General features: G+C 43.0%; 1 protein-coding gene across 1 annotated transcript in view; it reads left to right on the forward strand.

The window, feature by feature from the left end:
* The first annotated feature begins 710 nt into the window (after nt 1-710).
* Nucleotides 711-27,561, forward strand: part of LHFPL2 (LHFPL tetraspan subfamily member 2) — a 103,817-nt gene continuing 76,966 nt past the window's right edge. The window contains exon 1 of the mRNA XM_082192037.1: nt 711-825. The gene's annotated coding sequence lies outside the window, so the exon portion shown is untranslated. The remainder of the gene's footprint in view (nt 826-27,561) is intronic.

The raw sequence follows: 27,561 nt of genomic DNA on the forward strand, positions 1-27,561 counted from the left end.
CTCAGACTTCAAACTTGCGCCCACTTTCCCCCCCACACGAAGCCTCACATTTTACCTCAGGAACCTCGCTCCCTGACCCCACGACAAGAAGTCATGGGGCGCCCCCACCTCTATCCCCTCGGGTCTTCTTCGAGCTTCGCAATTCTTGCCGGCTCTCTTGCCGTGCGCCACCAAAGTGTGTGAATGTGTGTACATGAATATAATATTCCCACCCAACAGAGGAAAACTACCTTGACACTTGTTCCCCGTGTGCTCCTCCTTTTTGTCCCTCGACCCCGATACCCCCCCTCCTCGTACGTTGGCTTGGGCCCCGCATCCCGCCCTTCCCTCCCAGACCGCCCTCCTTTCCCCTTTGGTGAGGGACAGTCCTCGTCTTGCAATCGCTGGCGGCTTCTCCTCAGGACGCCCCAATCGCTCTCCAACACTATCCCTTCCTGCTCCGCCGCCGGCCTCGTCCCCCCTTTTAATCCACCGGCTTTGGGAGGAGAGAGAAGAGGAAGGCAGACGTTGGTGGGGGGACGGCCGTGTGGAGTGGGCTGGTCCAGGGCAGGAGCGAGCGAGGAGGCAGCCTCGCTCCACACCGCTCCTTCTTCCCTCCCGCGGGAAGCTGCAGAGCAGGCGAGGTCCCTCCGCTCCTCCTGGGCTGGCCGCGCCGAGGCCTGCGGAGGGAGGGGAGGGAGGACGGAGGGGGACGCCCGCGCTGAGGTGGCCGGAGACGCCAAGCGCGAGCGCGCTCACGGCCGCTTCCTGCCGGGCACCGGGGGATTTACCAGCCGGGGGAAACCCGCGAGGCGGCTGCGGCGAAGTTGCACCCTTGGACGTCGGGTAAGTCCGAGGGGGTTTCCTTTCCATTCATTGGATTTGCGCGGGGAGAGGAGAGGGAGAGAGGCTGGCCGGCCAGGGAGGCGCTGGGAATGGTGGCGGCTTTTGCGGAGCAAACTTCCCCTCCATGTGCTTATGAACTTTGGACGTGAGGAAAATAAAGGGGCGGCGGGGGGGGGGTCACGACGACCGTGTCTCGCCAGTGAGGGGGGGGGAGGGAGCTCCGCTCTTCCTACGTGCCTGAAAACTTGAGTGTGGAAAAGTGTGTGCCTTGGCGTGTTCGCGCGCGCCTTGCTGGCCACTGGCTCAGGAGAGAACGACCCTCTCCTCTTTAGCGAAACAAAACTGGGGTGAGCCCATTCCAGTGATTTCGGTGGGTTTTGCTTTAAAGCAAGTACGCTTCGGCTGGCTGTCTTCAAACTTCCAGCTTCTTCGTTCCAAATCCCAGCAGCCTTCCGGGTTATTTCGGTGTCTGACCGTGTGGGTGTGGGAGAAAAAAAGGCAGTGAGGATCTGCTGGAGGAGCGTCCTGGAAACAGCTGCAGAGAAAAGCTGGGATCCCACAAACAGGTTTAGCAGCGGGCGATCAAAAGGGTTTCTGTCCTACCACGAGGGGAACGTGCGCGTCTAAACACACACAGCGCCAAATCCACTTTAGCCTCTAGCACTGGAACTGGTCAGATCACTACTGGGGGAGAAGAACCCAGAGAGCACAAAACTTTGCAGATGCTACATCTACGGCCTTGTAGCTGAGCTGCGGAGCCTGGAGCAAACCTCGAGACTGCGCCCTGACTGCACTGGAACACTCCAGGTTTGTTGCTGCTGCCGCCGCCGCCGAAGCCCCTTTCCCTCCCATCTGTCTCCGCAGCCGACCAAGCAGGCAGATAAATCTGCCAGTGGTTTTATTGCTCTGCCGCCTGCTGTGGCTTTCCAGTGTGGAAAATGAAAGCCGGAGTGAATGCATTGTTCGTTCCAGAGACCCTTAATGGTTGGGTCGCTGGGAGGGAGCCGTTAGCTTTTCTCACATGCACCCCTTGTTGGGAGTGAAGCGCTTTCCGCAATACTGAACACCCTATGTGTGTGCGAGAGAACTCTTGCATTCTTTTCGGCTCTCTTGCCTGCATACATCATAATGGGAGGGGGATTTTTACAAGTAGCTGTGCTTCTCCAAACTGATTCTCTTGTTCCTGTTCCTGTTTTTATGGGAACTGTTATGATGGCGACGTGCAAAACAAACACAGGTCAGATGGTGGTTCCACTAATTTAACTTGCTTGCATAAAGGTATGGAGCCTCTTGAATTACATTGTTAACATTTGGATTAGTTGCTTCCCATCAATCTCCTGTTTTGTGGTATAGTTATTACTAGTGTAAGGAAAGTGCAGTAACTGTTTGCATAGAAGCGTAATAAAATGTGTAATTATTTTGGGAAGAGTGTTGGCTTAGAAACCTGGTTTTAGAAAAGCAGTGTAGTACACAAGACAAATCAGAGAACTGCAAAACGAGCAATACTTTTATCTGTTCCATCTTCTGCAGTTTTATTTTTCTTTTGAATTCTGAGTCAGTGCCCTCTTACTCAAAATAAGTCCTGTCAAATTAAGACAGAACTGCAAGCCAATGCCGTATGAAGGATGCAGTCTGATGCACACTAAGTAAGCAATGCAATGCACTCTTACTTGGGAGTAAGTGCATTGGGTTGCAGGCTTAAGTGTGGGTTTGATTGCAATCCAATGCCATGTGAAGGATGCAGTCCTTCACCTGCTCATTGGCTCTGCATTCAGCTTTTGTGTACCAAAGCAACATGCACTGAATGGAGTAGACCTGGTTTACTGGGGATTTTATTAAAGTTGTACAGTGGTCTGTTGTTATGTGGAGTTAAAAACAAATAAACAAACATGAAATCTAATCACATCAAGAAATGTAGTGATGGACGACGCTTATTAGTAACTTTTTATTGCTTACTATTACTGTGGCTGTTTTTGTTGATTTTTTAACAGGCTAGTAGTGTTGGGAAGGAAAAGGGTAGAATAAATAACATTGTTGCACAGAGAAATTTTAGGAAGAGCTGTTTGACATAGCATACATTTTAATCCCCAGTGGAGGAAATTGGACTAATATCAAGTAAAACATTGGCATTAATGTGTTCTCTTACAAGCATCAACATTGATCTAATGTCATAGCTCTTATACCTACTTAGGAAAGTTGCCAGGGAGTTGGCAACTTCTCAAGACACTTTTCAACTAATGTTTGTGTTACTCGCTGATTGGGTCAGGAGGAGGAGTAAGCAAATTTACTCCATATCTTTGTATTTGTGTGTAGAATGGACTGTAAACACTACTATTATGTGCTTGTGTATGTTTGCACATCTGCATCAGGGGTAGCCACTGTAGTGTTCTCCAGATGTTGCTAGACTACAGCTCCCATTACCCCTGACCATGTTGGCTGTGGCTGATGAGCATTGTAGTCAGGGCCGGCCCACCCATGAGTCAAGGTGAGGCAACTGCCTCAGATGGCAGGATCTACCAGGGTAACAGTTCCCGGTACAAACACTCTGCCCCATCCCCTTGTTCCTGACATAGATCTTTCCTCATCCCTTCTTCCTTGACACATTTTGCAGTCCACCTCAGGTGTCAGAATGTCTTTGGCTGACCCTGGTTGTAGTCCATCAACATCTGAAGGGCACCACGTTTGCTACCTCACATTTACATGCACACACTAGTGGGGAAATCCCCTTTTGCAAATGTTGAAGCTGTCTTCTGGACTGAAGAGTTCCACAGGTTGAATACACGTAAAGGAGGACAGAGATCCAGTATAGCATATGTCCATAAGAGGGGATTTGGTAGGTGTAGCTTGTTTTGCAGAGATGTTAAAAGTTTGATGAAATTTCCTTTGCTATAATGAAAACACAGGTTTTGTTCTGGTTCCCTTATGGCTATGTGCTCCTGTGATTAAAAAAAGGGCCAACAGACAAGCCATCCTGCTTTTTGCCTTATTTTTATTTTGGAATGGAATTCTGTGGTTTGTACCAGACTATGGGAAGTGGTAGCATTCTTGGCTGCTCTTTCTACCTGTGCAGTTCCTCTTTTTTCAATTTGCATGAAAAAACACCTGATCCTCACAAGGCACACATGCTTTGAGCTACTCTTCTGCTAGCACCTTGTGAGTCTGCACAGTAAGCATAAATGTTGTGCATTGATGCCACAGTATTCATCTACCTACCTACCTATCTATCTACCTAATGTGTCCTTTTAAATAATAAACATTGGGGAAATATACACATTTTTCTTACTTTGCATAATTCTCCAGCATTTGCCATTTTGCACAATTTGTTTTGATTTTGCTCAATGTGGGTGGTCAATGTAGCGCTCTAAAGTGATATTCACAACTACTGTTTAAGTCACCCAGCGGCGGAGCCGCCCATAGGGGCGAGAGCGGGGTGCACCGTGGGGCCTCCGGAGTCTGCCTGCCTCCTCCCACTCAGCCGCTCTACAGCTGGAGGGGAGGTAGCGGGTGGACTGTTTGGACAGCGCCGAGGCTGCACACACCCAAACCACCGCGTCTCTCCCAGGAGAGATGAGTGGCTCAGGTGCGCTGCAGGCCCTGCATTGAGTGCCGCCCGGCATTTTGTCGCCCCCCCCTCAGTGGTGATACCCGGGGCGGTTCACACCCACCGCACCCCCTTCTTCCATCCCTGAAGTCACCCTCTCTGGCTTCTGAGATTTCAATAGGCATTTGCCTGCACACTTTTCATTCATGTTTTTATAGTAGCATGAGTTAAAGTAGGGATAATCATTTTCATTTTCTTCCATTTTCTTAGGAGTAACATTGGTGGAGGTGGGGCTTCAAACTCGTAGGGGACAGGGGTAGATGGGACTGGAAGGAGGTGACTTCTCACCATTTGCTTCAGGCAACAAAATGCCTTTGGCCAGCCTTGGATGGGACCTCAGTCAAAAGTGGATGGGGCACTCCCTATTCTGCACTAGTAAGCAGTGCTATTTTTCTAGAAAAAGAGATGCTGGAAACCACCACGAACATCTCCCTTGTTCTCTTATAATGGTAATGGCGCCCACCTGAGAGGTGCTGGATAAGTTTGGGTAAGTTCTGGCTGAAAAAAAGCCCTGCTAGTAAGGAACTGTGATATACACACATCCATGAGGATTATGAACCAACTTAATGCAATGACCCAAGTCACAATTAGGGCATTCGTTTTCCCTGCATATTTCATCTCTGCCTGCCTTCAAGGTGTGATGTCACAATTTTCACTAGGCACAAAAATGCTTCAAGAGCAGAATAGCTTCCCATGAGGATATAATCTTTGTTTGGTAGGAAGTGCCGTGATTTCTAGTAATCCTTTGTCACTGTTGGAGATAAATCCAGAAAAACAGGAAAACTTTATCAAAGTTCAGTTGAAGGGCGACTGTGTGTAGCATTACAAACATTAATTATTAACATTCATAGCATTATTCATTGATGTGTGAAATTCCAGCTACAACACAGGAGGCAATATGTATACAGAGGAAGATGTATATTTATTGAACACTCCTTTCATATTTACTCATTGCATCTTTTCATTTCACAACACAAAATGTCCCAGGAATGAATTACAGGTGTAAGTTACACCTTTAACATTGATGAGCCTCAAATAAGTATAGTTCATTTTAACTTTAATTTTGACTTTCAACAGCAGTTATATTGTAACATCTTCACAAAAATGGCCCATTCGGAAGTTTACTGCAGTTTATCCCAGTTTTTCATTGTGGCCATAATTAGGACAGGTGTAGTGAAAACCTTTTTCTAGCCTGAAATGTAGCTGAAATGGTTACTTTGTATGTTGATCTGGTGAATATGCCTTAATGTAATCATAGCCATGCCTTCTGTAAATTAACAGAACTGGTTTCATTCAGCCTTAAGTAGACAGCTGTGGGTGACCCATTCCTTAACAGCCGTGCCACTTCTTGCAGTATCACTGAATGCATATGAATTTTCCTTTTGGTTAATTCATTAAGGGGTATGCTAGCATATAAGACTTGGTATGTCATACCTATCTAGAAACAAACCAAGAGGCTTTTGGAAGAGCAAGCAGGGGGAAACAGCCTCTCAGTTTTATGGGGAAGTGAATTGTAAAACACATGCTTTTATTATCTGTGTCTTCCTCCAGTTGCATATGGCCAGAAGGTGGAGATAAGTGTGAGATATTATTGACTCTGTATTTACTTCCTTTTATCCTTTTTGGGTCGCTTGAAGGGTGTACTGCTTTATTCTTGTGCCAAATTCTCATTACTTTCTTGACACAGTTAACACAAAATAGAGTGTTTGTGATGAATGGCTGGAACCTGCTTGGTGCTTGCTTTATTGAGACTCGTAGCGATCCTCATAGCCAAAGACTCTAGAACATTTTGAACTCAACAGATGCAGAAACCACTGGCAGGGACTGACATTCACATCCAGGTCCTAGAACGTGGTTTGAAGGCACATGGAGCCACTACCTTGCTGAAGCTAAGCAGCTTGGGGTGTAGTCATTGCTTGAGAGGGTGACAATTGGAGAACCACACGTACACCACCTTGCTTCCATGATGGAAGAAAGGCGGAATGTAAATAAATAAAAACAGCTGAAGAGGAATGTCTGCAAACATGAGGTCCAAAAAAGGACATGGAGTTTGGATCAAGGTAGTGGTTAACTTAGAAAGAGATTCATCCGTTGAAGAAACACATGTGAAGATTTATTGGAAACCAAGACAGGACTCAGGAATAAAAGAAATATGGCATGCAAAGAAAAAGCCAGAACTTGAAAAGTCACAATTAAAAAGTGATACCATAGCAATGTACTTTCCTGTGCACTGTTGCACAGATAAGGCAACCATCTAATATACATAAGAAGTGCAGTCAGTCAAGAGTTAATGTTCTTGGTAGCCAATAAAACCTAGTGGCAAGAAACTGAATCTCATTTGTTTCTAGAAGACATGAACATTCTCCATGTAGCTGTAAGTAGCTAATTCACTGGCAAATTGGGAGCTTGCATCTGCACCATGGTATCCCTTGGGAACCAAGTTTTTCAAGCCCTTGAGAATCAAGAAACTAATGCTTGTGGTATGGATATGGTCTAGGTCAGATCCACATAAGACCTGTTGGTGGCATTTAGTGAGAAATTCTAAACCCAGCCAGGGCAATTGGCTCCAGGATAGCGTGCATGCCAAATTGCAGCACCTGAACATATCACAGTGTTCTTCTACCCTGGTTCTATGCTCCCCAATTACAGAACAAAATTACTAGCCAAAACCAAGACTGGAGCATGAATAAAAAGCTTGGGATATGGCTACCAGGAGCTCTGTGGAAGTTACACAGGCAATCTGCCAGCCTGACTGAAAGCATTTTTAGACACTATAACATTGTTGAAAGAAGATCCATGACATCTGGATCCACTTCTAGAACTTTGATCTACATGTTTGGCTCTTGGAAAAAAGCTATGTGATGTACTTCCCCATGTTTCATTTTCATGGCACTTAAGATTGTTTCTATGCAGAAAGCAGATCTAAGCAGCTCCAAGCCTAAGGAACAAGGTAAGAGAAAGTATGGGATGCAGCCACCAGCGAACTGTTGCAGTTGTACAGCCAGTGTTCAGAATGACCATTTTTAGGAACTAGCATAGTCTTCCTATATAACTGAGAAAATGCAATTCCTTCAAGATAGGCCCAATGACCAAAATTTTGTTGTAGTTCCAGAATGAGTTCATTACAAGCAGTGGCTCTACGACCACGAAAGACAGTGCTTGTTACCTCATACTCTGAGATCCTGTTCTCCTGAGGCCTTAGGTATTACAACACCCTACAGAATCTGTGCCAAATATCTAAAGGATCTACTACTCCCTTCCCACTGAAGAGCCTTTATGGTCGCGAGATTAAATGCGTTCCCTTCTGCAGTGACCAAAGGTAGATTCTCATATACCTCATATCAAGCCTGTCTGTGTGCCTGCAGCCAAGAAGTACCTGATTCAATGGATCACATTCTCTTAGATTGCTTTCTACACAGTAGACCTCACCAACTGATGCTGAGCAAAATGTTGGACCTCTGGCCTAAAACTCTGAGAAGAAGTCAAATGAGGTTTCTCCTGGCAGATCAGGACAAAGATATCACTGCTTTAGAAGCTTCCTTATTAGCCACAATTTTACCCAAAAAGGTTCCCAACAAACCATCCTTTCAGGGAACTGACAGGGCGAAGCAAAATATCTAAGTGCACACGATCACAGTGTGACCTTATGTCCTCAACAGCTTCACTCTTGTCCTTTTAATTATCCCAGTGACCTGAAAAGTTTTATACTGTGATGCCAATAAAGGGATTTGATTTGATTTGACAAGTTATACCTGGCCAGAAAACAGTGGTCTTCTAGTTTCTCCATTGTGAAGATGAATCCATCATTGTTACAGCTCCTCTGGAGAGAATAATCTAGCCTGGTTAGCTGGGAACAGTTTAGGCTAGATGGAATTAATTTCAGCCTGAGAATGTGGATGAGGTTTTAGGAGAGGTTCAGCTTACCACCAATATTCTTGAGCCTTTCCTATCTTGGCAACTTTTGTCAAGCTGAAGTGAAATAATTAGGTAAGTCCAGGATGTGACCAATGCCTCTTTAAGAGAGAAAATGGTTCAGGCCGTTCTGAAGGAGGCAGCGGTGAGCCCAATCCTGAAGAAACACTTACTTGACTCTGTAGAATGCAACAACCATTAAAGGTAAAGGTAAAGGTACCCCTGCCCGAACGGGCCAGTCTTGACAGACTATGGGGTTTGTGCGCCCATCTCACATCTATTGACCGGGGGCCAGCGCTGTCCGGAGACACTTCCGGGTCACGTGGCCAGCGTGACAACGCTGCTCTGGCGAGCCAGAGCCGCACACGGAACGCCGTTTACCTTCCCGCTGGTAAGCGGAACCTATTTATCTACTTGCCCCCCGGGGGTGCTTTCGAACTGCTAGGTTGGCAGGCGCTGGGACCGAGTTACCTAGTTGCAAATACACCTTTTGGGATGAATACCTTGAGAATTGATTGTCTGTACCCATTTCAGTCTGGCTCCAGGCTAGGGTTTGACACTAAAACAATATTGGATGCATTGATTGCTTACCTTCTTTAATGAAGAGAGGCAAGAGGAGTGAGACTCAGATTATTTTGATATCATTGATTGTCATGCTCTGTGGGTTATTGAGAATAGGAGAGACATTGTTATGGTGGTTTTGCTCATATTGGAGGGCTGGATCAAGCACTTTTACAGGTGTTGTGCATCATAGGTTGAATTATGTTTCATAAAACTGCAATACAGATTCACCATGTGGAATGATCTACAAACCTTCTGTTACTGAAAAAGTAAATTCTTACATAGTTTCTTCAGAAGAGAATTCTGAGAGCTTTTGTGAGTTCCAAGTTGGAACAAGTGCTAACTTCCTGTTGATCAATGCAAGTTGATGCAATACATTGTGCTGAAGAAATGCCTTTTCTTTTTGTATATCTAAGTTGCAGAAATTGCAAAGATGCCTCTGAAGAGCTAGTGATTTACTCAGAGATATACACACATTTTCGGATTTACTGAGCCAAAAGCCTTCAATTTGTTTTCTTTGTAGTTTTAAGCTCCTGTTAGTCAATGTCTGCTGAAAATTACAATGTTTTCTTTTTAGAAATCCCAAAGACAGCTAAATTAGATCATGAAAATAGTATTGTGTTGAGCCATGATCATTGTCATCCTGATGTGATTGCATCTTTGATTTTCTCTCTTATTGAAGGCTTACTACTTACCTAAAATGACCCCCTTCTTACTATTTACAGTGGTACCTCGGGTTAAGTACTTAATTCGTTCCGGAGGTCCGTACTTAACCTGAAACTGTTCTTAACCTGAAGCACCACTTTAGCTAATGGGGCCTCCTGCTGCCGCCGCACCGCCAGAGCATGATTTCTGTTCTTATCACGAAGCAAAGTTCTTAACCTGAAGCACTATTTCTGGCTTAGTGGAGTGTGTAACCTGAAGTGTATGTAACCCAAGGTACCACTGTATTCTGTTTTTCATGAAGAGCATAGCTGAGTTTCAAGGGGGAAGTTAAGAAGGTTGCAAAGTTTCTTTTAACCATTGTTTGTTGAACAATCCATGGTCAGTCTTTCAGATGAGCAGTCCTGGTTTGCTTGCACCACACCTACTCTTCCAGGCAAGGGAGACAATGGAATGCTGTTGCATATTATTTGCGTGCACGTTCTTCTTTGTAGAGCAGGCGTGGAGGACTGCATTTGTCTGGTTAGTCAGAACAAAACTCCCGCCCACCTCACCACAGGCAACTGTTGACAGGTGGGCAGGTCTATCCCCAAAGTCATTTGATGCCTGGTGAATCTGGGCCTGCTGGAAAGTGGCAGGGCTTACATTTAATGCTGACTCTAGACATTTGTGAATGCAAGCCCAGCTATAAAACAATAAACTCCTTTTGGAGTCATGAAAAAGGGCAGAGATAGGCTGGATATAGTATAAGACCATACATTTGCCATGTTCCACTTAATGTTTAGTCATAGTTGGTTGAACAAGCTATGAACAGTTTTGCAGATGAGCAGAGGAACAGTGCTAATCTCATTGTGGTTTCCTTTTAGGCTTTTCTAGCATTCCTGTACAGTTATTGCCACACTGTATTACCAGCTCCCTTATTATTGGCAGACTGTACAAATAGTGTGAGGAATTGTCCTCAGAGATTTTCAGTTTCCCTCTATCTCCTGCACAGACACACACAACAGTGTCTTGAGATCAGAAATTCTTAAACTTTTCCCTCTACCGCAGTGGAATAAAATATTTTTTGTCTGTAGGACTCCTGCCTGAATCTCCATTTTTTTTTTTTTTTGAAAAAACAAGTTATTTGCTGACCAAAATGTTGAATTTGTGGAATCAACAGGATAGCTCTCCCACTCATTGTTGCACAGTTAAGTGAAGTGTCTTGCACTCACAGGTTAAAATTTCCCAACAGTAGACCAGGGAGAATAACTTAAATATGAAACGTCAATAAGCAAGTATAACAATCAGAGTAGCTAGCTAAAAGTTAAGTTAGTTATGCTTTCAAAATTCCACCCTGCGGAATTTTTCATAAGGTAGCAGAGAGGCTCCTTTAAATGTCTTCACCCTATAAAACAGCTGTGAAACTAGGTGAGGTAGCTTGAGAAGAAGGGCTTCCCATGGAAGAGTTGGGTGGTGGGGAAAGTCTCTTGTTTTTGGTTTGTTTGGGGTTTTTTTTTGTTACATTTTGAGATTTATTTTAGTGAGTTAAATAAGAAAAAGAAAGAGTATACATAAAAACATTTTAAAAAACAGCACATTTCCCTCTGTTGTCAGTCAGAATGTGAAGAAATTACTCCCATCTATACAAAAACATCACCAATAGTTGTTTAGCCATGCTTCCATTTTCCAGGTGCTTTTGTCTTATACCTCTGTGCTATAAAGTGGCTGGGGTGCTGATACAAACCAAAATTAAACAGGAGTTCTGGGACTGGATATAATGACATATTACTTTTAAAACAAGCTAAGATTTGTAAGCAAGCAAGCAAGCAAGCAAGCAACCAACCAACCATAGTTTCAATTTGTGATTAGTTGCCCGAAAATAAAAATGATTCGTTGCCTGGGGCAGGTGTGATGTTAACATATGAGAGCTGGAGGTGAAATAGTTAAACAGGTTACCCAATCAGGACCCAGGGGGGTGGAGTCAGAGGGATTATAAAACCAGCTCTGGGAGGGGCAAAGGGGAGAGTTCATTGAAGAGTTCGTTGGGATTTGGGTGGTTGGTTGGAGTGGGAGTGAATTGGGATAGAGTTTGTGGGTAGGTTGGGTTAGTGTAGCAAAATAAGCTGAGTCAGGAACAGTTAGGGGCTAGGAAGACAAGTAAATATCTGAGAGTTGGTTTAGTGAGTGAGAGCAGGTAGCGGAAGTTATAGGTCTGGATAGGCCCCCCATGAATGTAATTGACCGATACCGTTTATGAAACCACACGCTTGTTAAACTGCAATAAATAAACAGAAGTTTATGTTCCAATTTAACCCTGAGTAGACTCAATATTGTACTCGGTAGGGCCTGGGTGGTGGCAGTGAGAAATAAAGTGGTGGTACAGGGATCGATAGACAGTGAAACGTCAAGGAACCCTTGTGTGATCACCACAGAAGGTTCAGATATTCAAAACCATAACAAGGTTAAATGAACCATGCCCTGAGGGTTGGGTGTGATCACAGCCATTAATTTGTCCTGGTGAAACACAATGAAAAGTGGATGAGACAACTACTTACTTCCATTTAAGCATGATTCATAAGCAATGTTCTGGGATATCTACAAAATAGATGAAAACAACATTTAAACATTTTGCACTTTTCCCATGGTAGCATATACTAATTCTACATCCAGAATTTTAAACAGTTAATAATTTGCTGTTAATTTCATATAGAATTTCCTGAAGATGGCAGTAGCTCCCTTAAATTATTAAGAAGTTCTTGGACACATATTTTGGCATTGGAAATATATAAAATATGATTATTCCCTCGGGTTTATTTATTTTTTGCTGTTAAAAACCCTTATTATAATTTCAGATAACCAAGTTTACAAGTATTTAGGTAACTCCTACTGTATTTTTAATCTAGTATACTTTTTTGTTTTTTATTTAATTTGCATGGAAGAATACTTATTTAATTTGCACACAAGTGATTCCATCAAAACACTGCAATAGTGTTTACCAAGCAAGTGAAAGATAAACAATTTATATATATATATAGATGTACCCTGTGTGGATATTTTTATGGGCAATGAATTACAATTTTTTGTTTCACTGTCACCACTGCTTCCTTTTCACCTGTAAAAAAATCATCCCATTCCACTCTCAACGTACATTGCAAATGCACCAGTTGCTGTAATGTTCTGTGTCTAGAGTTCATTCTTGCTGTGACATGCCTAGTGAATCTGGGTTTTGACTTTTGCCACCAGCTCTTTAGTTTCCTGCGATCCTGTTAAATTGGGCATAAAGCATAATTAATCCAATGGGGAGTGAGTGTTCACTGGAGACAATGGATAAGGAAAGGTATTTGGAAACTAATGATGATGGCTGGATGAATTTGAATGGAACCATTCTGTTGGTGCATGTGTGATGGACAGCTGAGCTAGACTAGAGTCCAGTGATGCAATGCCTCAGAATTCCACCAATGTGCTGGAGCCTCTCTCCCTGATGGGCTCCCAAGGCAGCTAGCTAGAGGGTGTGTGGGTGTGGGTAAAGACAGCACTTTGGGAGGGAAAATAAAAAGGAGCAGTTTCTGAGAGAGTATTCAGATGGTTTTAAGATGGTTTGAGAGAGAGCTGGAGGGGAGAGCGCTGAATGAGTTGGTTCTGTGTGTAACATCTACCGTACTTTGAGGAAAATATCTGCAGCTAGAGAAAGGAGTCTCTGAGCTTGGATGCAAAGATGGTGTAGTGCCTTCTGAGTATTCGAACAGGGGTCAACTGGAGGGCTGAGTTTGAGCAAGGAGAAGCAGAGCTGTGAGGAGCCAGTGATCTAGCAAGAGAAGAATCTGAAACCAGTTAAGAGGGGGTGTGGTGATCCCCTGGTTCCATTACACCGCTAGAAGTACCTCAGGGGTGTGACTGTTAGAAGGTGGGGAAACTGCCAGAAAGTACCATCTTGTTTGAGAACCAAAGTATTAGTTATTGAGGTGTTACAGCTTAATACTTAAGTTTAAGAAACTGAAGTAATAACTCAAAATAAGCTAAGCATTTACCAACTAGTCCTGTAACATCTAACTGAAGAGTAATAACTAAATAAGCAACTGAAATTTACAAGAAGCTGTGTGTTTACTACCATGTTATAGAAGCCTGTAACAACCACTGGATTTAATACAATTATTAATTAGTTACCTGTTTCCTAAAATATCTATCTCTTAACACATCATTTGTTTTACCAACTTTGTTCTGTCAAATGAATCTTTCGTATTTGCTCAACTTTTGCCTGAGTATCCAAATATCAAAGTTTTATCTCACACAAAACCCCACAAGTTAACCTGTGGTAGTTTTAGAGTATAGAGTTATACAGTAGTAGGAACTGCCTCAGCATGATTTTGTCAAATCTGTTACAGCTGCTTCTGTAGAATCAATTGCTTTTAGGCTGCAATTCTGTTCCCACTTACTTGGAAGTAAGCCTCATTGAACTTGGTGGCAGTTATTTCTGAGGAGACGTGTGTAGATTGTATTGTCAGACACCTTTGGATGTGATTAATCACTATGATGTCAAAAGGAGTACTGTCCTGTACTTTAAACATTGCTGTTGAACTACAATACAGCATTGTACTAGATTTTGTGGTTCATAAACTAGATTTTAACATAGATTGCCCAGTATTCTTTAAAATATTTTAGAATGTTTGGCTGCATTTTCCAAGCATGCTGACAGTTTTTGAAAAACAATATTTCTGTGTCTCCGTATAGAATTATAGAATTGTAGTGTTGGAAAGGATCCCATCTGTCATCTAGTCCAACCCTCTGCAATGTAGGATATGTTATATGCAAGTCTAAAATGAATAGATCTGTAAAAAGAGTATGCGTCATAATAGATCATAAAGGAAGATTCTGTGGTTGAAGAATACAGTTCATAAACATTCCAAAACCTCTGCACATATCTGTGGCACTTCTTCTCAGATATCCTTCAGTGCTTCATTTTGCATTTTGGATTTGTCTGAATATGACACACTTCTCAGAAATACACAAGTGGCTGTCATCATTCACTAGTTTAGTATAACCCTGAGTTTTCAGAGACTTAGAAAATTGGTCTAGAACTATAAATATTGACATAATGGTTGACATTCACCAAATGTTGAACATATCAGACTCTGTAACATATACAAGCCTTCTCTACAACAGGCTCATCTTTGTGGTTCCAAATAATTTGTTTAACTGATTTCATCCTTGGATTTAATTAAATATCCAGTGTTTATATCTCTTAGTTCCCAAGTCCAAGCATTTTAATGTAAAAATACCTTTCTGAAAGCATGAATCTACTCAAGGTAACTTCAGGCTAGAAACTTCTAACTTTTCTGTTCTAATGTTTACTGACATCTATGAATACCTGTCATCAATTCAAAATAAAACGAATGTCAGATTTATGCTCCCTCACTCATCCTTTGACCCGAAAATGCATGTCTCTTGGTACAGCTCCCTGACTCAGAAGTCTGTTATCCTGACAGTTTGAAACTTTAGTTGTTCATCTTCACTAAAAAACTGATATATGTTTCTTTACAAATACCATTTTAAGAAATGCGGGCTTGCTGTTCTCTGTGATATTTCAGTTTACCAGTTAAAACATATTATGAGTCAGTAGAAGCAATCTCATTGGGCTCATTAGCTGCTGTGTTTGATGCTCAGCTTTATTGTACGCAATGATGATCTTTCTGAAATGAGATGTTTTCCTTGTAGAGGACATTTTAAACATCAAGTTACCCTATTAAACAAGTATACTGTTTCTCCACTCATGAAAAAATATTAGCTCTAAAGGAGCAAAATTTGGAATTACCATGGTACCTCTGGTTACGAACTTAATTCGTTCCAGAGGTCTGCTCTTAAGCTGAAACCGTTCTTATCCTGAGACACGCTTTTGCTAATGGGGTCTCCTTTCTGTTCACATCCTGGGGCAAAGTTCGCAACCAGGAGCAGCTACTTCTGCATTAGCAGAGTTCGCAACCTGAAGTGTTCATAACCAGAAGTACCACTGTACTGGGTTTTTGAAGGTACTATTCCATTTTATAATCTGTGGGTGGAAAAAGTATAGGTCTATGGTAGTGGATATGTTTTCCCATTCTAGAAAGTAAAAAAAAAAAAAGAAGTTAGATTTTTATGTTAACGTGGCCAGGCATCAATCACACCAATACAGTGGATTGCATCAGACCACTATAGGCAAACACTCTTGCTCGCTGGGAAAGTGGACCAGGTAGGGGCAAAGAGCCCCTCCCTGCAGAGTTCTCTGTAGGTCTACTCCCAACCCAGGCTGTGCTCTGCTTACTGTCTGATAGATCTGAAAGGGGGTGAAAAAGGAAAATAAGCAAATGCAAGTACCAGTTCTTGCATGATCATTATAATGACCAAATGGAATGTCACTGAAGGTGTCAGTTCTGGAAAAGTAAGAACCAAACTGCAATTGGCCTCAGCTTGGGTCGTTGTGGGGCATCACAATATGTCTCCTCGCCACATGGATGCCTTAGATGTGGATCAACCAGTCTTAGTGACCAAATGGAGACAGTTTGGTGCTATCACCCCACACCTTTCCTCACACCAGTTGCATCATTTCTGCTTTCTTAATACTTCACAAGTTCACCATTTGCTCAGGCATACCTCTTAAAACAAACCCAAAGAAAAAATAGGTAATGGTGGTTCAATTTTAAGCTCATATGCAGCCTGCCCTTTGAAGATAATTGCTTGATTACTGTCAGCAGAATCTACATACCTCATTGTTGACAATTTCAATCACCATTTGACCTCTTAAGGAACTTCTAAAAAATCAAAAATCTATCTCTCAATGCAAATTACATCCTCCCTAGTTGAATTGAAGTTCAGATTTGTGTGTGTGTGTTTTGTGGGGGTGAGGAAGTTGTTGGTGCATTTTGTAGAATATTTCTCAAAAAGAAACTGCCAGTAGGAAGAAGCACCACTGACTTCAAAATGTTTAAAAATTAAGTGCCGGAGTCTGCAAATGTTAATGATTAAACTCCATGCCAGAGAGTTTCCAGTGACTTTTTTCCCCAGACCGTTTAAATATTTTACCAATTAAGAAGCTATGGGGAGATTTTATCTGGTCCTCTTGAGAGAGGGAGCTGTTAAAATGCGGTCATTTGTAGGTTACATATGCTGCGAAGAGCCTGATTTCTTTATTCTAATAACAGGACCTTTTCTGATTCCTACTATACTTAAAGACATCTGATTTTATTCCTAAATTCTGCTAAAATTATTTTACTTTGTACTTATTAGCACACTGTATCATTGAATATTTGAAAATGTATAGTCTGCTCTTAAACCATTTTAATTTTAAATGCCTATGAAGTTTCACTCAAGATGCAATGTGATGCTATGTTTGTCACCCCCTTTTATCTAATGTCATCTGATTAAACATTTCTTTTTTATGTCAGGTACAGTTTTCAGGAGACTAAAATTATTATGTGGTTTTATTGTTACTTTAATTTGGTAAAGAGTGCATATAAATACCTGTATGATCATTGTTATGTATTGAATTTCTCACCCTGGCCACCAGGAGTATTGTGTATGTAGTTTTCACTCAGGTCCACGTCAGTTATTTTAGACAGGAAACCCTGGGTTGTTGCTACAATGTTGACAGCCGGCTGCCTATAAAAGCAGGCCGGCTGAGCTGTTTGCTGTTCAGTTCTGATCCAGCTTACAAATAAAGAGCTGCTTTGGAGAAATCGCTGTGTCGTCTGCTATGTCTACCCACTATTCAACACTGGCGATGAGGATGGGATCGATGGACAACAGAGCACAGCCAGATGCGGCCACCCTCTGAGATGAGCTGAATCACGGAGCTGAAACACTGAGCGAAATCACGGAGCAGAACCAATTCAGAGCTGACCGTTCTGGCTAGAGCACGGAGTTCCATCCATTGCCTCCACGTCGGCATCGGAACCATGGCTTCACTCGTGCCTCTACCGCCGTTTGCCCCAGCCTCTGAATCATGGGACTCCTACCTCGCTCGGTTTGACTGCTACCTCCAAGCAAATGAGCTGACAAGAGGGTCTGTAGAGCAGAAGCGGGGCCTCTCCTCAGCCTTTGTGGCCCCGAACTGTTTGCGACGGCCCGAGCATTGGTTGCGCCTCTAGCAGTCCAGGCAGCACCTTGGGACACGATTCAAGAGAAGCTCCGCAACCACTACACACCAAAGCCGTCCAAGATTGGTGCCCGCCATGCGTTCTACCACCTGAACCAGGCAGAGGGGGAGTCAATCAACAACTACACCACCGCCCTCCGACAGGCTGCAATGCACTGCAAGTTCCGAGACTTAGATGATGCCCTGATGGATCAAATCGTCTGTGGGGTCCGGGACATCCGTCTGTAACAGCATCTCCTCGCCAAGCAAGTTCCAAGTAAATTGCTTTTTATTGTTGTGGTAGCATTTTTCATCCACCTTTACCTGAGAGACCAAGCTTTCTTTTCCACTTCCATCTAATACTTTCAGTTAACTAGAGGCTGTATCTCTTTGTTAACATTTTAGAAGAGATAAAAAGCTAGCAGTCAGGGCAGAAGGTGGAAGATTGTGAAACTAGGTCTGTCCTGCGGAATTTGCCTTTCCTTTGATCCACCAAGTCTGGATTTGTCAACTTTCAGTTCCAGGATTCTTAAGAGAAGTGTACGGGAAGGTCAAGAGGAAATCTTATGCAGTGGTGTTCTGCTGAGCAAAAGTATCTGACCTTCTGGCCACCTGGCTGGGCTATAACTGGAAATCTTATTGTACAATTGAATGGGGGCAGGAAGTCCAGAGTTTGGGATGGGAGAACATTAGCCAAACAAGATAGGAAAGTCTGCCCAGTGGGTCTTAAGTCTGGCATGCTCCTGCATTGTCTCAAGGCTTAGGTTAGCACATTTTCAACATATTTCTGTTCAACTGTTTAAAGTGGAGAGGTGAAAACTGCAGGATAGATTCCCCCATACACTGAAGTGCAAAGGCAGTAAATGTCATTTTAGGCTTTCTAGATTGTTAAATCACTTTTTACAAAATATTATTTATTACACTAATATTTTGCTGTTACATGGGGCTCTTAGTGGTCTCCCATGAAATCAATCAGGTTCACACCTGCTTAGCTTCAGCTAAACTCCAACTACCAGATGCTCCTAGACCACTCACTGGATCCCAGTTGCTTTAAAAACTGTGAAAGAGCTCTCTACTGGATCGTACCAAGAATAACTTGTCCACTTTTTTGTTTCTAGCAGTGGCTAGCCAGATGCTTCTAGGAAACCCACAAGCCAGGGTGTTACAATTACAAGCTGACCCTGTTGTTTAACCTCACACCCAGCAAGTGGTACTCAAGAGGCATAGTGAATCTGAACATTCATGTGCTGTATAGCCATCAAAACTAATAGGAATTGATAGCCCTGTATTCTTTGTTTAATAGCTTTTTGAAGTCATCTAAGCTTCTGGCCATCACCATATTTTGTGGAATTAATTCCTAATGTTAATTCTCTATTGTGTGAAGAAGTTTCCTTGCTTCCAGTTGGTGGCTGGGATGAAACAAACCAAGCCAGGGGTTCCAGTTTATTTCATCTTAACAAACGATAACCAGTAAGACTAAAAGAAACTTTGACTGCAGATTGTGGTTTGTTGGGAGCAAAGCGAACCATGATTCCTGTCCCTAACATAATGCTAAGCCTGGGATCATGACTGGTTCCTTTCCCGTGGTGGCTGAGACCACATCTAGTTCCAGGTCTTTCCTTTTTTCCTTTATATCAACTTCCCCCAGTTGTGGGTACGTATATAGTTAATGATTATAAGTACACTAGTCTTTGCCATTAACTATTTAAACCATGCTGTATTCACACATCCGTATAAGTTTATACTATAAGCATTGTATGGTGAAATACTTAAAAAGATATGAGTTAAGAAAATGCATGGATATATTATTATTATTATTATTAATTATACCTTTATTGTCAATGTACAACCTGTGTACAGTGAAATTAACCGAGCCTCCCCCCCCCCACATACACTCAACATCATTGCACTCTGTGTGCTTGTTGCACAACACACCAACCCCGAAAGTCAGTTGCACTATATTATTTTCCATTCAGCAGCCTAACAGCCCACAGACAGAAACTGTTTTTAGCCTGTTGGTATGACTGATTATACTTCTATATCTCCTGCCTGAGGGTAGAAGATTAAAGAGGTGCTGGCCGGGGTGTGAATCGTCCCTGAGAATTTTTCTCGCTCTCCTAAGGCAATGATCCCTTGCAATGTCATCTAGCGGGCTCAGGGGACAGCCCATGATATCATGTGCTGTGTTCACTATCCTCTGTAAAGACTTTCTGTCCGTGTCTGTCAAGCCAACGTACCACACTGTGATACAATATGAGAGGACACTTTCTATTGTGGACCAGTAGAAGGAGATCATCAATTGTTGTTTAACATTGTTCTTTCACGAGGTGGGAAGGGGAGGAAGAGTTGGGCAGCTGATTGCAATGGAGGCGTTGTCAGCAGCCAAGTCCTCTGCCTCGCTGGGCAGCCCCCGCCCCCCCCTGAACCGCTCCAACCCACCCATGATGACCATGTGATGGAAGCGGTGAAGACCCTGGATGAGCACAAGGGGGCCTCTGTCATGGCCATAAAGTGCTACATCCTGAGCAGCTACCCCGGGGTGGACCCCATCCTCCTGAAGTACGGCCTGAAGATGGCCCTGGCCAGAGGCCTGAAAAGGGGCTGCCTCATTCGGCCACAAAACTCTTCCGCACTGGGGGCCACAGGGAGATTCAAGCTGGGCACAGAGGAAGCCAAGGGAAAGAAGAGCCAGGAAAAGCATTCGGATTCGGATGGAAAAACAGTGCCCACACCGAAGAAAGCGGCCAAGAATCACAAGGCAAAGATTCCTATGGAGAAACCGAGGCTGGGAGCAATCGCAGAAGGGGGGAAGGAGGAGGCAGCTTCCAGCAAGAGCACCAAGGCGAAAGCTAGCAAGCATCCAGGCAAATCTCCAGCAAAGCCCAAGGCAAAGAAGTCCCCGGGGGGGGGGGGGAGAAAGAGGCCCAAATCCTCAAGAAACAGAGCTCTTCCAAGGCCTTCCTGGCAAACACACCCGGTGCCCGCCAGAAAGCTGTGTCTAAGGAAAGCAAGACGAGGGGCCGAGGACGAGGGGCCCCCAGGCAGAGGCCAAGGCGCCTGCAGCGGCCAAGAAAACCAAAGAGGCAAAGGGAGAGAAAGCCAAGGGGCGCAAAGCGGCACAAACAGAGTTCAGGGATTCATCTTCAGCCAGGCAAAGACCCCCAAGGAGGGAGTGGCCTGGAGAGCTACGAGGATCTAAGAAGCAAGGTGGACAGCCGGCTATCTCAACACCCAAGCTGACCTCAATTCCACAAAATATTAAACACTCTGCGAGGAAAGAAACTGGTCTATGGCACACGGGAAGAAAAGAATGATGAAGGGCTTGGCAAAAAGAGAAAGGAAACCAAGGAGGAGAGAGATGATCAAGCCTACGTTATGGACACGGGTTTTCACTTCCCTAAAAATACAATCTTTACAAATTTCGATTTGCTTTTGTCAACAATATCACGATTCGGCAAATAAGAACAAGGAATTGGAGAAAGAATTCAAAAGCACAAAACACCTGTGTGGCAGGCATTCAACAATGTCCTCCCCCCCCCCAACAAGCTTAAAATGCATTTATTTCAGAGGTGGTTTTTCTTTTTTGAGAAGAAAAAAACGTTCTTCTTTCACAAGACCCTGAGGAAATGGAGTCTCTGTTGGGCCTTCCTAACCACCTGAGTTTTATTGTTTTTCCAAGTGAGGTCTTCACTAAGGTAAACTCCCAGGAATTTAAAGGAAGAGACTGTCTCCACACAACCCCCCCCCCAATATACAACGGGGCTAGTTCCCCTCTTCTTCTGAAAGTCCAACACCATCTCATTTGTCTTGCTAATATTTAGGTGCAAGTTATTCTCTAGGCGCCATGTAGATACCTTTTGAACCTCCCCCCTGTACGCTGATTCATCTCCACCTGTATTTAAACCCATTGTGGTAGTATCATCTGCAAACTTAATAATTGCAGTGGATGGATCAGATGAAATACAGTCATATGTATACAATGAGTACAGGTAGAGACTCAGCACACATCTCTGTGGGGTGCCAGTGCTGAGCTTCAGGGAGGTAGATGTAACAGGCCCAATCCTCACTGTTTGTGTCCGATCCCTCAGAAAGACTTTAATCCAGTCACAGACGGTAGAAGAAAGGTCTAGTTCCGTCAGGTTTTTTATAAGAATGTCCAGAAGGATGGTATTAAAAGCCGAGCTATAATCAATAAACAACATTCTAACATAATTTCCCAGTCTCTCCAGATGACTCGCTGCAAGGTGAAAGGCTGTAGCTATGGCATCATCTGTTGACCTGTTTCTCCTATAGGCAAACTGATATTTATCAAAATCTCGTGGGAAACATGTCCTAAGGTGTTGAAGGACCAATCTCTCGAAGCATTTCATCACTACAGATGTTAATGCAATAGGTCTGTAGTCATTTAGGCAGTTAGTTGCTGTTTTATCTTGGGACTCGGACAACGGTGGCTGCTTTCAAACATGGTGGAACACAAGCCGTTTGCAGAGAGATGTTAAAAATCCTTGTCAGGACCCCTGCTAGTTGATCAGCACAGTTTTTTACCACTATCCCCAGCACCCCATCTGGACCAGCAGCTTACTGGTATTCACCGTCCTCAATGCAGCTTTCACTTGATGGTCATATAGAATAAGTGGCTGAGAATTTGTAGGCTGGCAAGCAGGAGCTATGATACCTGATCTTTTTACCTCATAGCAGGCAAAGAAGATGTTCAGCTCTTCTGCCAACAAATCATCAGCCTTAACAGTGTTCCTCATATTGGCCTTGTAGTTAGTTAGATGCTGCAGTCCCTGCCACACTTGTTTCGTGTTGTTATAGGCTAGGCAATTCTCCACCTTAAGCTTATATTGTTGTTTTGCCGCCTTAATGCCTTTCCTGAGCTTTGTTCTTGCCCCTCTGTATATATCTATATTCCCTGCCTTGAAGGCAGTATCCCGAGCTTTCAGGAGTGACCTTACTTCAGCAGTCATCCAGGGTTTGCAGTTCCCATAGACTCTAATGCACCTCTCCGTTGTTACATTATCGGTGCACACTTTAATATAAGAAAGTACAGCGCGTATCTGTGCAGAACTTGATGTTCAAACATGCGCCAATCAGTACTTTCAAAACAGTCCTGGAGCTGACTGAAAGCGCCCTCTGGCCAGATTCTAACTGTTTTTATAACTGGCGGAAGAGGACACTGCCTTTAATATATGGCACATAGGAATCTGGTGAACTCTGCTGAAACAATGAACATGGTATCACCCGATGCCTACAATTGTCCTTACACATGATTTCTTTGTAAATTATATATACATTTGGAATGAATGGGGAGGTGGGAGGGAGGAATAGGGTATTCCTTTGAGCAAGGCAGTTTATTTGTATTTATTACTGAAATGCATAAATAAAGTCTATGCAAAAAAATATAAATAAAGACATGGATGTTGACAGCGGAATAAGTAAATAAAATTCAAACTGTACAGAAATATATGTATTTGCTTACTAAGTTAGTGAGGAAAATTTATCTTATTATTCTGATCTACTCTGTGTAACCTTGAGCTAGTCTCTTTGTCTACTTGTTCATTCCCAACTTTAAAATGTAAACAAAATATGGCTTGCATGCATTGTTGTCTCTGAAAGATTTGGGCAGTGTAAGTGGCATTGAGAATCCTGATGATAAAGATTGTAAAGCAATCTGAAGAATGTTGTTTAAGCTTTTTATTCCCCATAGAAGCTTCAGATCTGTAAAGAACATGGTTCTGTTTGTATATTTCAGGCAAATAATTATATCTGCTGTCAGTAGCTCAAAAGAGTTTAGTAACAAGAAAGCAAAAATTGATCCACTTGTTCAGCATGGGAAATTTGCCTATGCTAAGCAAAAAAGAATAGTGACCTAACACAGCAAAATTACCATTGGCAATAGGGGGTTTGTGTGAACTATTTATCTGTGATGTGGCTGGCTTTGTTCTCCTGCTGTGAAAATGACAGATATAAGAGTTCCTTGTGAAAGGGCAAGGGGTGTGTGTTTACTATTGCCCAGTTCGTGCCTTTAGAATTGATTTAAACGAAGTAGCTCTAGTAATTAAAAAGACTATGCAAAATCTGTTGGGAGTCAGCTGAATTATGAAAACAATCATAGTGATGTCTTCTCAGAAGACTTGTAAGACTTAGGTTTATGAGAAAGATTGCAGAATAACTGTTTCATTCTTTTAATTTTTTTGGGAGGAAACTATGTGTCATTTCCAGAATGGTAGGATAAAGATATACTGTATGTTGGAAGTCAATGAAGTTGGAGGATTATTCAAAACCAGCATTTGCTAACTTGATGCCCTCCAGGTGTTGATGAGCACCACAACCCCATAGTCACCTTTGACCGGACTCAACCATCCAGGGGTCCTTTACCTTTACCTAATAGCAGTAGCATCCCAAAATATTCATTCATCCATTCCTTTTATTTGTATGCTCCTGTTCCACAAAAAAGTCGTGTTCAAAGTGGATTACAACAAAGAAATAGGAGTGCATTTCAAGCAAAAACTACAATATCATAATAACCTGGCAAAACAAAAATATAACAACATACACAAACCACATTTCAGTACTATAAATATAACAAGATTAGTTAAATGGCATGCAGGATCCAGTAGCAAAAATAACAAGGGAAATTCACAGTTTCACCGTAGTCCTAGAAACATCCTTCCCATGATGTTGCTTGCAGTCCTCCTCCTCCTGCAGCAGCTTCCTATAAGGCTGGAGGGCACCAGGTGGATGAATGCTGACCAATATCTTTTCATAAAAACTTAACATATGCCTCACACTCTTGCATATGAACTGAAACTTGTGATCCACAACTTGCAGAGGTTACTTAAGCAAAATTCCAAGGGTAATGTCCTAGAACAGGGGTCTGCAACCTTTAAGACAAAAAGAGCCACTTGGACCCATTTCCGAAGAGAAAAAAAACTGGGAGCCGCAAAACCATTGCGACATTTAAAACAAATATATCTCCAGAGCCGCGATCTGACAGCGGGTGGGAAGGTGACGTCGGGACGGTGCGTGACTAATGCACGCACCGCCCCCATGCGACGTCACAGCCAGTACAGCGCCCGCCACAGTGGGGAGTGTCGGGGCGCTGGGTTACAGACCCCTGTCCTAGAAGGTTCACTTGGGAAAGGCATTTTAGGGAGGGATTTTGTTTTGCCCTGGATCACCAGGAATAATGCTGTATATTATGCCCGTTTATTTTCTGTGGACATAAACGGCTTGGAGAATATGGTATTAGTTTGTTCTGAGGCTGGCTAATTACACTCTTTCCTCCTTTGGTTCCGCATTTCTGTTCTTCTTGTTTAGTCTTGTTATGTGACACTTAATGCAGTCTTCAAGGAAATAGCCATGGTTAGTCAGGTGTATGGAAGGAGCCTCATGCACTTCCCTCTTGCATACTCAGAGTAATTAATAAGTAATTATTGATTTTGGGCAAACCATACTTTGTCATTACATCTGAAGCGGTAAAACCATGTTTTGTGTTGGCCTGCAAACCAGGATAGTAAACCAGCATTTGATCCTACTGTTGAACCCAAACACTGGCTTCAGCGGGAGACAACTACGTTCCTTCCAAAATTATCTTTAGATAATTGTTTTATGACTCTTACTTAGTATGGGCTTTTGTACTGTAAGGACAGTCTTAAAGCAACAGATATAATCATGATGGAATGTCAGTCCATTTTAAATGATTCTGATGAACAGTTAGCTGTAGCCCAGAAATACAGTGAACATGTGTATTTGAGTTTTCCAAAAGTGGCTTTATTAGTCAGTAGCAGCAAACAAACAAAACCTCTTACTGTAAAAAGGACAGTATCTCCTCTCTTGCCATTACCTCATCACTACTACTTCATTTCCACTCATGGCACATTGCATCTGCCTATTATGCCTTCTGTCTCACACTCATAAATGCAACCTCTATATGCATGGGTAACATCCACACATTTAAAGCACTCCTTAGCAGTCATGGCTTCCCCCAAAGATACCAGGAATTGAAGTTTGTTAAGGGTGCTGACCCCACAGCCCTGTAATTTCTAACACTCTTAATAAACTACAGTTCCCAGAATTCTCCATGACTGTTAAAGTGGTGCAAGAGTGCTTTAAATGTATACTATGAACATGACCTTGTTGCATTCCACTGTTGATACCATGACTTCCCCTCTGGCCCCCTTTTTCTTTCTTGTCTGTTGTGCCTTCTCTTCCTCTTGTCTACTTTCAGCCTCTTAATTGTAAAGTGCTGGGTCTGCAATGTAGTACTTAGTGGCTATGGCACCCTGTAGTTCTTCAGAGAACAGCTGAGGCTGTGAAAGAACCACTCATGGTGGCTGGCACACTGCTACTTCAAGCAGTGTACATCATGTGCTACTTCATGTGTATATGCCTTTAAAGCACATTCTTTGCTTCAAAAGTATTTTTGGTACTGTAGTTCCCTCCCACATAGCTACAGTTCCCAGCAACCCTTAACAAACTTCAGTGCCCTGAATTCTTTGAGGAAAATATTGTGCATTAAAAACAGTGCTTTTTCCAGGGTGGGGTGGGGTACGCAGGGGTACACATACCACTAAACATTTTGTGAATTTTTGTACTTTGGTCAATGGACCAAATACCTTATTTATTTTCCATGATTTGAACTATAAAGTGGTGGTTTTCTTGAGTCAAAATGAGAGTAGCCCTAAACATTTTTTTTAAGAAAAAAAGCACTGATTAAAGGTATATGGTGGGATTCACCTAATGAACCCCATCAGCAGACGCCTTGTGCAAGGGCTTCCTCTTGTACAGTGGGACATCCCAGTGTTCTCCCCCACCCCCACCAACATGGGCTCAGGGGTGGAGTGGGAAAACTTCCAGAAAAGTGGCCAGGAGGGGAGATTGTTCTGTCTGGTAAGTCAATGTGCTTGCACAGATGGAACATTTGTAATAGCATGACATTGAATTCCACCACCTCCCTTGTGTGTACACAGCCTAGGTGCTTCTGAGAGGGGCTGCCAGACTACATTCCTGTCCCTGTAGGTATCTGTAAGTTATGCATGCTGCCTTTCCTTGCCATTAGTTCTTCCTATGACTCACAAAAGCAACACTTTTAACATTTAAGAAAAGCAAAACAGTACTAGCATCACAGATACGTTGCAATACACTAGTTGTAAGACCTTTTGTCTAGGATACAGGCATGCTTTTGCTCTGTACAACTGAAATTGAAATTATTTGCACAACTACTTTCCTAGACTATAGTCCCAAAGGTTACATAGTAATGACTCTTGATTCTGCAGCATTTAGGATAATTTGCAGGGTATTTGTAGAGTAGTTAAGAGTTTTCTTGTATGCTGCTTTTGGGAGCTGCATGCTAGTGGTGGGTTGGAGCCAGAGGCAAAAAGTAGGTGCAACAACAGTCAGTAGGCTACATTCCAGCTATAGAATCTAGGCAAGCAAGAGGCATTATTCAGTGTCACATTCCACTTGGACATAAGCACTTGAGAAGGTTGCAGAGGAGGACTAGTTGAATTGTGTGGCCTGGTGAGAGAAAGTATTGCCTCAGGAGAGCCCTGTGGCCTGTATAGAAATGCCTAGAGGGACACATTTGACCCCTGGGCCTCACATGCATGTATCACATCCAAGAGCCCCAACTCAATACATTCCCCCCCCTTTTTTTTTTAGTTTAGTCTCATGAGTGTTACAGGCAGCTGAGGGTGGGCTATGACAACCACGTTGAAGTCACCCAGAACACTGACTGTTCCATTAAAACATTTGTTTATAAAGCATGAGACCTGCAACTTCATAAACAGCTTCTTTTTTCTCCTCTTCAGACAATAGCTTCTTTTTATCAGCCATTAAGCACTCTAGTAATTCATTTCCTTATTAACAGTGCATAAAACTTGCATCCTGAAAAGCTGATGAAACACAG

Source organism: Podarcis vaucheri (assembly GCF_965113315.1).
Source record: "Podarcis vaucheri genome assembly, chromosome: 11".
In the NCBI taxonomy this organism is placed as follows: Eukaryota; Metazoa; Chordata; class Lepidosauria; order Squamata; family Lacertidae; genus Podarcis; species Podarcis vaucheri.